Below are 13583 nucleotides of genomic sequence, written 5' to 3' on the forward strand. Positions count from 1 at the left end.
CAACTGGTGATGAATGTTTATCAGGATCCTCTAATTCAGGTTATTCCATGCGTCCAGCCAAATGGGGTACACCACCGGACTTCTGCAGCTATCTTCAGCCTGAGATTCTCTTCAACCCACGTTGGGCACCATTTCTGGTGTATGATGTCACGGACTCCATGGAGATACAGAGTCATTTAGTTAACAAAGTCGCTGGGTTATATGCTTTAGGCTTACAAGGGTGTTATGGCAAATAACCAATAAAAACCCATGGCACAAATATTCCTATATAGGTTACTCAGTCACCATTTTTCCTAACCATTTCCTTGTTACTGTTTCTAGCTGATACGTGCTTTAGATGCAACAATCTATGTTATTGCTTAAGCAATCATCACTCTTACAGACTGTGTTTCTTTTTGCGACTGCGTAGCAGTTAAGCACAAGTTATGTTCTGCTTCCAGAACTTCCTATTTGAAACAGTCTGTGAGGAACAAACATTATTTTTCTCCTTGGTCTGCTTATGCCAGCACTTTGTGGTTAGCCTCGCATGTGCAGCTGCACTGTGTTCTTTAAATGGTCCTCAACAGCCCTGGTCTCAGGAAATGACGCTATCACAGAGCTGATTTGGATGCTCAGGGAGGCCGAGTTTCGTTAACTTTGATTTCCTGAAGTAGAGCAGTAGCAGTTTATTAAAAGCATCTTGACAGCAGCATTGAGGTGGGTTGGTTGGTTTGGGGTTTCTTTGTGTGCGTGTTTTTTTTCTTCTAGTTGACCCTCGGAGTAAGTGGTACAAAGGGCATGACGGCGGTTTCTGGGAAGGAAGAACTAACAAACACCTGAATTAACTGAATGTGTCAGTTTAAGAGCAGATATGGCCTCCATCTAGCTGCTTTTTCTTTTACCTATCTGCGTACCTGTGTGCGCATATAGACAGAGATTTCATATGCAAGACCTGGTGGATGGCCAGTGGTTCCACCTGCTGTTTTTCTCATTTTCAGCTCCTTGGCTGTGTTGTCCAGGCTTTGCCCTACTCGGAATTAACTGTGTTTTGGAAAAGTAGGAGCCAGCTAAAACGCCTGTGTATTTGTCCATTATATTTCCACTTTCCGTGGTTGGGGTTTTGGGAGGTTTGCTTTTTTGATTGTTTGTTTGTTGTTTTTAACTCACATAATGGGCTTCAGAACTGAGGGCAAGGAGGAGCTCAGGCTTGAACCAGCCTCTGGGCTCTGGTGGAGATGCTGTTTGCTGTGCGCAGAGCAGGGACTGCGCTGGCCTGGGGTATGATGCAGCACAGGCACGGAAGAGGTGTCCCCTCGGAGCCTCCTGCAGGCTTAGCACCCACAGCCCAAATGTGAAGGCGCCTTGTGCTGTGTGTAGTCACGCGCTTGCTCAGACACCTTGAAAATGAGTTTGCGTTAGCAGAACTTAGCAAGAGGAAAGTAAGAATTGGCCCGGCTGCTTCATGACGCACAGATGGCTCCTTTTCCTCCTTCCCCCCCTCTCTTTGGTATGAGGTTTCTGCTCTGCTGCGGAGCATTAGAGCTGAAACCCAGGAGTCCCCAGCTGATGGGAATAAACGCCCAGCAAATGCCTACCCCAGTGAGTCTGGTGACAGAGCAGTGGAAGCTAGCAACAGGTTTTAGAGTCTTAAGTAGCAAGCCAGCTGACAAAGTAGCTTGTTCCCAAGAAAGGTTATGGTGACAGGCCCTAAAAATGAATATCTGCAATAAGAGTGCTTGTAATCTGATAACTCTGTCTTTGCCCTTGTTTAGAAAAGGACAAGTGGTGGTGTACTCTCAATATGGCAATATGAAATTCCTAGTTCACAGATAGATTGTATTTATCCTGAAGGAAATTGAGTGAGGTTGTTTTGTTTTGTTTTGTATCCCCGGGAAAAAAAACAAGAGGCAGCTTAAATTCAGTATAATCATTCTTCTTGGCTTTGCTGTTGTAACATGAAAAGCAGTTGACAGTTGTCATGAAAGTCGTGGCAAAGGCAACTGCCACAGTTCAGGTACTAAGTGTGACTTTGGCAGTGACTTTAGGAGTCTCCCCTAGTGATGAAGTGACTTGTGAATGGCAGGTTATCTGTGTGAGAGGTCTGAGTGGAAGAGGGACTGTGCTAAGAGGTAGAATAAGAAGCTGTTATGTGTAAACTCCAACCCTTAGTATTGTGTGTAGAGGAGGGGAAAAAACCCCAAGATAGTAATGGCTGTGAGGCCAAGAGGGGAAAAGGCCATGATGGGGACAATGGGGAAAAGATGCAAACACTCAAAACCATTTTACATTTATTAACTTGCTGTAGAAATCATTCAGTGCACCAAAAGAGAACAATTTCATGAAGAAGGAGTTGTAAAATTTGTGTATAATCTCAGATGCCCAGTTAGCTGCAGCAGAAATCATTAAACTGCGAGCTCAAAAAAGAGCACAAAATATCCCAGAGCAGCAGCAGGTTGGTGTGCATGGCTGAAGCACTGGGACAGTTTTTGCTTTCCTGACGTTTTCCTCTAGCTCGCAATAAGCTCATTGCACTCTTGCAGCATGCAACTGGACTACACAGAGCTTATGATAAGCTGCTGTGACTCGATGGGTAATGCAGGTGAGACTGGTTTACTTGGACAACCCTTTCTAGCCCCACTGTTGTTGAAACACAGAAGCCACCCTCAGGAAAAACTGCACGAATTTAAACAAGATGCACGCCAGTAACGCTGGTGGTGTTACAACCAGTCCATACCTTGTTACTGGATGTGATGTTGAAAATGAAAACAATGCTGAAGGAAGGTTGTAGCTGAAGGGTTACACCTACAGGCCATTCAGCTGAAACGGGGTGTTTCAAGTTCTTAAGGGGGCAGGGAAGATGAGTTGTGGGAGCTGGAAGAAGTTCCAACAGTAAAAGCAATGAAGTTGAACAGAGCAACAGAGGTGGTGTGAGGTGTTGAATAAAACCCAAAACCAACACCTAACTAACAAAGCCCCCCAACCTGACATTCAGTAAGAAAGTCTAAGCTAACAACGCAGATTAACTCAAGGCAAATACCAGTGGAAAAACATTTAATACTTATGTATACATATTGCAGGAAAGCAATTAAAAACATCTTTTTCATATGCAATGTAATGTAAAGTGTAAACTATGGAAACACACTATATTTACCCTCTCAAAAAACCCTAACTTGGTATTCTTGAACTATTTGGACTAGGAGCTAAATGCTGGTACTTGTAAATAGAAGTGGTAAATCTTACAGTAGTGCAAACCTACGCTAACATACACTGTACTAATAATATAAATAAACTATACTAATTGTAGGGTGAAACCATGCTAAGAGTACCCTCTTACAGAATTGTAAAATACATTACTACTACTAATGTAACTCGAAGACTTTTCAATAAGGGCTGCTTACAATCTATGTCTTGCCTATGGCTTTGAAAAATAAAATCTCTTTAACTATCCTATCCTATGCTACCCTATGCTATGCTATGCTATGCTATCCTATCCTATGATAACCTATCCTATGATAACCTATCCTATCCTATCCTATCCTATCCTATCCTATCTATGGCAATCTTCAAGTGCAGTATTGGTTGAGGAGTCCTTTTCCTTCGAGATGGTCACGGCTGGGGTGGCGATTCCAGACACTTCCCCCAAGTGAATGGATCCACAGAAAGGTAGAATGGAGGATTCAGAGAGCTACACAACAGAGAGAAAGCCAGAAAGAAGGAAAGAAAGAAAGAAAAACAGTCACAAGCCGGGAATTTGAAAGAGCTCCGTAGACACAGTCTATGTTGATTTAACTACCTATACTGTCAAAAACTTCATACCCTCCCTTGAATTGAAGATTACCTGGCCAGGCTACGGATCAGCATACTGGGACATGTAATGTTGGTTGGGACAACCAAAAACCACGATCTGTCTCTGACATTAGGTGCCCTTGCACTTTTTCATGACTTGTATCAATGCTACAGTGCAGTGCTTCCCTCCCTCCCTGCTCCAAAATGTAGAAAACTTCCAACAACTCAGTTGAATTACCAAATGCAAAAATTAGTCAGCTTTCATAAAGCAGTATCATTACAGTACTAGGGAAAGACATTTTCTGTTCAGTGGCTGCAATTTTTTGTGACATTAAAATTCTTGGGATGAAATACAGAAAAGAATAAAAAGGGGGGAGGGGAAGTGCTAGAATGATGTCTCATTGCTGTTTATTCCTGGAACAAGCTCCTAACCCATAAGCAGCTTTCTAAAATGCCACTGTAGCAGCTTCACTTACCCCTAGCGATGTTGTTTCTTCTTGGGAAGCGCTCTCAATCTGCACACTTTCCAGGCTGTCACTTGAAAGAGCACCTTCTTCATCCTCCTCCTGAATAGTGTTCTGCCAGGAGAAGAGGAAAGAAAGAAAAGTAAGAGAAAGGAACGTTTCTCCTCTTCTGCTAACCACAGTCTATCCCAAAGAAATTATAGAAACATAACAATACTGAGAGGTATAGCCACCTCCCGTAGATCTGCCTCAAACTTCCACAGCAGCACCGATTCCGGGGAAGAGACAACAGAATCACTGAATGATCAAGGTTGAAATGACCTGAAGATCATCTAGTTCCAAGCCCCCCTGCCACAGGCAGGGATGCCACATGCTAGACCATATTGCCCAAGGCTCTGTACAGCCTGACCTTGAGCGCTGCCAGGGATGGAGCGTTTACTCTTTGTTGCGCAACCTCTTTCAGTGCCTCACCACCCTCACAGTAAAGAACTTCTTCCTTATATCTAACCTGAACTTCCACTGCTCAAGTTGAGAACCATTGCCCCTTGTCCTATCACTACGGTCGCTGCTGAAATGAGTAGCTTCATATGCAACAAGATTTACCTAAGAATGTTTTTAAAATTTAGTCTGCAGTTAATATTTTTCTCTAGGATGAAACTTAAAAAGAAAATGTTTGCAAGGACTTGCACTGACTTTCAATGGATAAAAGTATAAAATTCAGCTACCCAAATCCTCCTAATCTCCACACACACACATCTATGTTGATTTAACTACCTACACTGTCAAAAACTTCATACCCTCCCTTGAATTGAAGATTACCTGGCCAGGCTACGGATCAGCATACTGGGATATTTCATACTGGTTGGGACAGCCAAAACCCACTATCTGTCTCTGACATTAGGTGCGCTTGCAGTTTTTCATGACTTGTACCAAGGATACAGTTCAGTGCTTCCCTCCCTCCCTGCTCCAAAATGTAGAAAACTTCCAACAACTCAGTTGAATTACCAAATACAAAAACTAGTCAGCTTTTATAAAGCAGTATCACTATCATTACAGTACTAGGGAAAGACTTTTTCTGTTCAGTGGCTGCAATTTTTTGTGACATCAAAATTCTTAGGATGAAAAAAAGAAAATAATAAAGGGGGGGGGGAAGCGTTGGAACGATGTCTCATTGCTGTTTACTCCTGGAGCAGGCTCCGAAGCCCATAAACAGCTTTCCAAAATGGCACTGTGCCAGCTGCACTCTACCCCTAGCGATGGTGTTTCTTTGTCAGGAGCGTCGAGAATCAGCGTGCTTACCAAGATGCTGTGGGAAAGAGCGCCGTCTTCCTCCTCACTGGTGTTCTGCCAGGAAAAGTGGAAAGAAAGAAAAGTAAGAGAAAAGAATGTTTTCCCTCCTCTGCTAACCACAACCTATACCAGGTGCTCTACTGCTTCGTGCAGAGCGGAGGGCAGAAAATGGCCTGCACATAATAAATAGAACAATCAAAGCCATACTTCTAGATTGGGGGAACACTGCAGGTGTTCTTGGCAAGCTGTCCTTTCCATACCAAAATCGTCATGTCACAAACTGAGTGAAAAATGATGGGAAGGGAGATCTGCAGAAGCTTCCGAGGTTGAAAAGCACAATGGCTCCCCATCAGTTCTCCCAGGACATGGTCAAATGGAGCTGGCCTTGGCATATGGCAAAGCTCCAGGACAAGCTGGTGACTTCAGCCAGATGGAGGCTGGGATCCTGAGGCAGACCCTGCACCAGCACAGCCCACGTCTTGCTCAGCTGGTAGTTTAGCATGAAATTAGACCTGAACTGCCTACCAGTTGCATGAGGTTACTAATCTTTCACGATAATTCAAACATATCACCAAAAAAGAAAAAAAAAAGAAAAAAAGAAAAAAGAAGAAAAGGTATCTCCAATCTCACAAGGCAGTCTTATTCACTAATTTGTTTTCATAAAGATGATACAAACCCGCTAGAACAGGTCAAGAAGAAGCAGTGTCCAAAGCACTCAGATACTGCACAGTGCTTGAAACAAGACTGTGTTAGGGGATAGCGGGGTATTAACAAAGTGAAAGTTGCTCTCCTGTTGAGTTTGCTCTGTTTGTAAACAATGGGACTGTGTTCCTTATGATTTTTTTCACAGAGGAATAGGCAAGCGTGCATAGAAAGGAGAAGACAGGGAGATGGAGCTTACCGATTTTTTTCAGTGAAGGGACTGATTTTCCCATCTTTTACACACACATACACACTTCCATTTAGTATCATCACTTTGTAACCACCAAGTTTTCTGCCACAGCTTCTAGACTGCATCAGAAATTAGGTCCAACAGACATGAGAAAAAAAAAGTCTGATGGACATTGTCATGTAAATGGGTCATTTTGTTTGCATCAGCTGAATTAAGGAAAAGAAACCTCTCTTCCTGATTTGCGAATCAAATGGCTGTCACATACAAGTGTCACTCAAAAGATTGCCTTTTCTTAGTTGCAGACCTTCCTTTTCTTTTTTCTGCACCTAAGGAAGGTGTAATCATTAGATTGGTCATGGCACAAACACATACTGGGTTGCTACAGCAAAATTCTTCTTTTCCCTGATTTTTCTCCATTACCCATAAACAGGCTGATCCTCCATAAGAAGCTGTTTACTTTCAGTACATTTACAAGTTTGGTTTTTTGTTTTGGCTAGTTGCTACTCAGTCCTTCTCCTCATTTGCAAATTCCTTGCCATAGTTCATGTTCTTTTCAAGCAAGCTTCAGTTTCCATAACAAGACAATTAACTATTTGATTAAATAGCTCTCAAAACTTTCCATTTATAACCATAACTTTCTTCTTCCGTTCTGCTCTGTTCCATTTTACTTTGGTTACAGATACATTGATTGCAGTTATGCCTTTGCTGGCCCTGATACAGGATGCTGAAACAGTATAAATCTCTGTTACAGACTATGAGGATTTTCATCTCTTTAGTTTTGATTCTAGGCTCTTTTTCAATATTCCTTTCAAAAACAAATTGTTTTTTTCCTCCCCTAGAAGTCTGTAACACTCGGGTGTCTTTTCAGCCAAGCATTCCTCAGAGGACTCTGGCCTTAATAACTATGTCGCACTGTCTATTGGTTGGGATACTGGGAGTATCCCACTCTACCTGGGGCCTCCTGTTCCTCTGGTCAGAGTTTTCCCAGCTAGCTCTGCATTTGTATCTAAGTAGTTCAAAGCCTAAGGACTGTGTCCCTCCCACTCACTGAGTTATAATCGGATGGCATGGCTTAAGTTTGACTCGTTCAATTCATGCATACATAGTTTCCAGAAAGAGTAAATGAACTTTCAATTTAAATGCTGTTCCTACAGCAAATCCTAGGAATCACATTTTCAGTAGCATTATGTGCGTTCCAGATCACAATTAAAATGTCCAAAACTAACTCCATCACTTAGATTTAAAACATGAGGGAAGTCTGCAGAGAGCAATCTTCTGAAGTGAGAATCCCAAAACAAAGTCTGGCATTTCTGAATGTTTCCCTCTTCCGCTAACCTCAGTCTATCCCAAAGAAATTATAGAAACATAACATATTGAGATTAATAGCCATCACCTGTAGATCTGCCTCAAACATCCACAGCAGCACCGATTCCCAGGAAGAGACGACAGAATCACTGAATGATCAAGGTTGAAATGACCTGAAGATCATCTAGTTCCAAGCCCCCCTGCCACAGGCACAGACGCCACATGCTAGACCATATTGCCCAAGGCAGAGAAAAAGCCATGGCACAGCCTGAAATAACTATTAGATGTTTAGCTTCTCAGGCCACAAGCTAATATCCTTATTTCTGGACTAAGAATCCTCTGATCATGGTCACAAGTGGTCAAATCTTTTTCACACCTCAAGACAAGGAGAGAACACAAGGAGATGTTCCAGATTGTGAAATACGAGCTCACTGCTCTCATGGAGATAACAGGATCTTATTGAGAGACAGAGTGAATAAAGCAAAAGCAACACCGTAGCCAGCGGCGCACTGATTAGCATTTGTTACAGGTTTATATACTTTCACTATTGCATATAGCCATATACATATCCATAATGCCCGCGTATGGGCGGCGAATATTATAACTAGCTCCAGGAACTTATTATCATAAGTCTCCTTCCTTTCAGCACTTGCGCACTGCTCTCTGGTGATCGTGGGCAGGGGTCTCGAGGATGAAGTAAGCAGTCTTCCTTGTGCAGGCAGGAGTCTTCAAGATACAGTAAGCAGTCTTCCTCACGGTGTACTTTTCACCTTTGGCACAGTTGGGTGCCCCAGTAATCACAAAACTAGCTGAAACCAGACATATCTAATTTTTCTGATAGCTGCAAAGATTTAGAACAGTGTGACCTTCATACAAAATTTACTGCAAGCAAAACAATATGGGAGGACAAGGAGCATCCAAAGCTAGCAGATGTTCGGGAGGCACTGTCTTCAAACTAACTGATAAGTAGAAGGATAGTGTGAAATAATTCACTCATGTTTAGTGGGGCTGCTAAATACTGTTATCTCACCACAGACTTACAGCACAAACATTGTTCTCTATCTTCGACCCAAGTTAAGCTAAAATTACTTTATCTCTAGGTTTTCCAGGCATTTGCTTGCCTCATGTCAAGTCGTTGTGTGTGTGTGTCCCCTCCCCCCTTTTCTTTTACCTTTTCAAATTCTTTTGCTATGTGACTCCATTTTGCTCAAGAGTTCTGGCCATTTTCAACTTCTTGTCTGATCTTGTGTCTTTAGAGAGCTTTGTTTCTGTTATTGCAAACTCCTACAGTTATATCCACATAGCAACACCTATGATTTGCGAAAGCCAATACATTTATGTGTTTATCACACAGATGATCCAGGCAGATAACTTCAGCATTTTGGTGGTCTTTAAATAGCAAGAGCAGTCAGTGCTAAAAGTTAATATCCTAACAAAGTCCATAGAATTCTGCTCCCTGAAGCAGGCTCTGCAGTCCCTGAGCAGCCTTCCCAAATGTCACTGTGCCAGCTTTACTTACACCTAGCTGTGGGAGCTTCATGACTGGTTTTCCGACTTACTGAAGTGGTGGAGAAAAATGGCTTGTGGGTCCTCCAGGTGAAGTGCATTTGCTGTTACCTGTGCTGTTTGTAAAGGAGGCAGAGTTAAGGTGAGCAAGAAGGGCTGTCCTTCAGACAAACAGAGAGAAAGTGAAGAAGTATAGCTGGTTGGTTTTGGCAGTTGCTTCTGCAGAAGAGACAGGCTGAGAAAACTGCCTTTCCCACCATTTCCAGACCAGCAAAGCAGACACCAGATGTCTGTAGCTTTCCTTTTCGGGATGTTTCTGGTTTGAAGCTCTTGACAGCACTGAAAAAGATGGCACTGTCTTGACAGACTAAGCAAGACATTTTAAAACTCAGCTGTGAGATCATGAGGGGTTGTCCTGGGTTCAGCAGTAGCAGTCATTTTTCTCCTTCTTGGTAGCTGGTGCAGTGCAGTGTTTTGACTTTCGACCTGGGAACAGAGCTGATAACAAGGATGTTTTGGTTTGGCCAAGGACTTTGTGAGCCTCATGCTCTGCCAGGGAGGAGGGGAAGCCAGGAGGAAGCAGAGACAGGACACCTGACCCAAACTGACCAAAGAGGTATTCCATACCACAGAACATCATGCACAGGAGGAGGTAGCTAGGAGTTAGCCGGAAGGGCTGGGACTGCGGGGTTGGAGGAGGTATCGGTCGGTGCTTGGTTGGGCTGGGGGGGGGCGAGTTATCGGTCAGCTGGTGCTGAGGTGTTGTATTCTCTTCCCTTGTTATTTCCTTTGTTATCATTGTTATTATTGGTGGTAGCAGTAGTGATTTGTGCTATACCTTAGTTACTAAACTGTTTTTATCTCAACCCGTGGGAGTTGCATTCTTTTCGATTCTCCTCTCCGTCTCTCCGGGAGTAGGGGGAGGGAAAGAAGGGGGGGAGTGAGTTGCCTGATTGGGTTTAAACCACGACAGGGGTGTCCTGGGTTTAGGAGTAACAGTCATCTTTTCTCCTTCTTAGGAGCTGGTGCAGCGCTGTGTTTTTCACTTTCGGCCTGGGAACAGTGCTGGTAACACCGATGTTTTTAGTTACTGCTCAAATATTTAGTCTAATCAAGGACTTTCTGAGTCTCATGCTCTGCAAGGGAGGAGGGAAAGCCAGGAGGAAGCAGAGACAGGACACCTGACCCAAACTAGCCAAAGAGGTATTCCATACCACAGCACGTCATGCCCAGGATGTAACTGAGAGTTACCTGGAAGGGCTAGTTCACTGCTCGGTCAGGCTGGGTATCGGTATTCTCTTCCCTTGTTATTACCCTTATCATTATTATTATTGGTGGTAGCAGTAATGGTTTGTGTTATACCTTAGTTACTAAACTGTTCTTATCTCAACCCATGGGAGTTACATTCTTTCAATTCTCTTTCCCGTCCCTTTGGGAGCCGGGGGGGGGGGGGGGGGGGGGGCAGAAGAAAGGGTTGGGGGAGTAGAATGCATGCTTTTGATTTATGGCCTGGGCTTAAACCACAACAAGGGGCATGAAATCAGAGAGACAAATGGCAGAAGGAGCAAGAGCTGAAACTTGAGCCTTGGGAGGCTCTTGGAGGCAAGATGGGAGAGAGGAAAACTAAAGTTTAAGCCTGGCTAGCAAAGTAGGCTCCCTCCAATCTACTTTTCCCACTTGTTCCCTCTGACAGCTCTCCCAGAAATGCAGCATCCACTGAGTGTGCTAACTGCATTGCATTAGCTCCATCTGTGTAAGAAGTACTTTAGGGATTGGAATCCATCATTTTTCACTTCTATCTTAGAGCACTTTAGCTTTTCCAGGACTGACCCATGACATCAAAGGCTTTGCTTCAACACCCTGGCCCATCGATTTGCTCAGATTGTCCTCTTGGGCTGAGTTTTGTCACCCAGGATAAAAGGATGACATCCAGGTTCAGAAATGTGAAAATGCCTCAGGTCAAACCATGGGTTTTCCACAGTGGATCTACTGCTCAAAGCAACTGTTTTGTGATGCTCCAAAGAGACCACCCCACCTCTGCTGGGAGGATGTGGCCTGTGGTGGGAGTACTGACTCAGACCAAAATCTCAGTGTGGCTGGACTTTGTCGGGCCCCTTGCACTCCTATGCAAGATAGCGTTTAGCCAGACAGATGTCCTGAGTTTCCTTTCAGCCTGAGGCTCTGAAGAACTAGAGCCAGCCAGCAGGAAGGTCTGCTCACAGGGCCCCGGGGGAAATAGAAGTCACCTAAATGTGGCTGTGGGTTTAGGGTGTAGCTGTGAATGCTGGTCACTGCCTGACAAAGGCTGATCATTATACAGCTATCTATGCCTTTTCTGTCCCTGGTAGCAATCGTTTACTTGATAACAAAAACACAGCCCAAGAACAAGTCCACCTCCCCATTTTAAGGTTGTTTTACCATTCTAAAGCAGCTTTTATCCCAGAAGGAACAGAAATACTGGCATGAATCTATACAGATCATCTGTGTTTTAAGCCAGCAGAGGATAAGAAAAGAGCTCAGTGAGCCAGATAAGATTAGTTGATTAGATCAGCGCCAAATCCATGAATGTCAGCAGGTAGTATTTTTTATTATGCCATCTACCTAAATTGCAGCTGACAGCTGGATGTGTCTTGGCAAGTAGTGTAGCCTGCAATTTACTGCAGAACTTAAAGTGGTAGAAACCCTGGGGGCATTAATGCAGACAATTCTGCTCTGCTAAAAATACCAAGGATTAGGGGGACTAATACCTGGTATGTTGCCGCATTCATGTAGTTGCTTTTCATTTATTTCCTACAGGGAGGGGGTGGTTGTGCTTGTTTCATTAAAATTAAAAAGAAAAAAAAAAAAGAAAGTGGCTTTCAGATTGTGGTTAAACAATAAAAGATGTCACGAGACCTCAGTGAAAAACAACGAAATACTTTCCCTTGGCTTCCCTGGATGTAGGTTTTGAGTGTAATGCCTGATGTGACATCAGGCTTAGTGGTGCTGCAGTTATAGCTGATCATGAGAAAACCCTCTGTCAGTGCAGAGGGAACAGTGTTTTGCTGATCACAGGTTCCTGGGACATTGCCAGTGAACAAGCTCAGCAGTGGGTGGGTCTCTCTTGCAAAGGTGTCTGCTCTGAGGAGAGACTTTCCATCTTCTCTCTATTTTCTCACCTTCAGATTCAGCTCCCTGAGCAAGCAGCTGCAAAAGCTTTTGAGTGGAAGGATGTTATATTATGACCTCTTTTTGAAAGCATCTTTTCTCCTTGCTGGTGGCTCTCTCTGGGATTTTCCTGTAGTGTTCAGGACACAGTACAAACTAGTCCTGGAAAGAAAAGGGCGGCGTTTGGTGGCAGCTTGGCACTTCCAAGATGGCCATCATATATATTCCTCAAAGTCTTTTGCCAGCACAGGTGAAAACATACTGTCTTATTTTGTAGCCAAAGCAAACAGAAGCAGTAAGATGATTCTGCAAAACTCAGCCTGAATCCCTTGCTAGGCTGGGAACAGATGCTGCACCTATCCTGATGCCTTGGGCCTTGCAGCTCCATCCGGTGTGGTCCTGATGCAGAGGGTTGACCAATGTACAGGGGGGTGGTACAGGGGGGGTGGTACAGGGGGGTTGTACAGGGGGGTTGTACAAGCGGATTAGAGGAATTCCCTTGCTTAAACAAAAGTATTGTCTGTTGTAAATGCCTACTAAGCAGAACAAAGACACCTGGTTCTATCGATAAGGAAAAGCAAGACACCTGATTCTACTGATAAGCAGCTATTGATAAGGAAAAGCAGACACCTGAATCTACTGATAAGGGGGAGAAGCAGATGGTTTATGGCTGGGACACCGACCAAACCCTAAGGCCATATGTGAAGACTAAAAGGTGAAAAGTTCAAGAAGAGGAAAACTCATTTACTTCATCTTGACGACCCCTACCCACAGGAGGAAGACTCATTTACTTCATCTTGAGACCCCTGCCCATGACCAGAGGGGGCACTGTGCAAGCGCAAAGGACCTTCTATCTCATTATAATAAGAAGCAGGGATAGGATATGAATATGTATAGGCATGTTATGCAACCTTATGAATATATATAACTTTAGAGAATAAATGTAGAGGGAAACAAGACTGAGGCACGCATGATTTTGAGGAATTATCCCTGTGCATCTCAGCACTGAATAAAAAGCATACCTGCATTACAACTATTAATGAGTTGTGGAGTCAATCCGCTTATCAGTCCCAGGGGAGCTGAGTGCTTGGGCCCACATTTGACCTACTGTGCGCTGTTGGAGCTGGGTGTCAGACTTGGCTTCTCCACCCTGGCAGAGTCATTCCATACTTACTTATCTCTCTGACAGAGACTCCTTGCAAAGCACAGACAAA

This window comes from Pezoporus wallicus, unplaced genomic scaffold (genome assembly GCF_028554395.1).
Source record: "Pezoporus wallicus isolate ANWC-B61680 ecotype Strahan unplaced genomic scaffold, APGP_CSIRO_Pwel_v1 contig_6665, whole genome shotgun sequence".
Lineage (NCBI taxonomy): Eukaryota > Metazoa > Chordata > Aves > Psittaciformes > Psittacidae > Pezoporus > Pezoporus wallicus.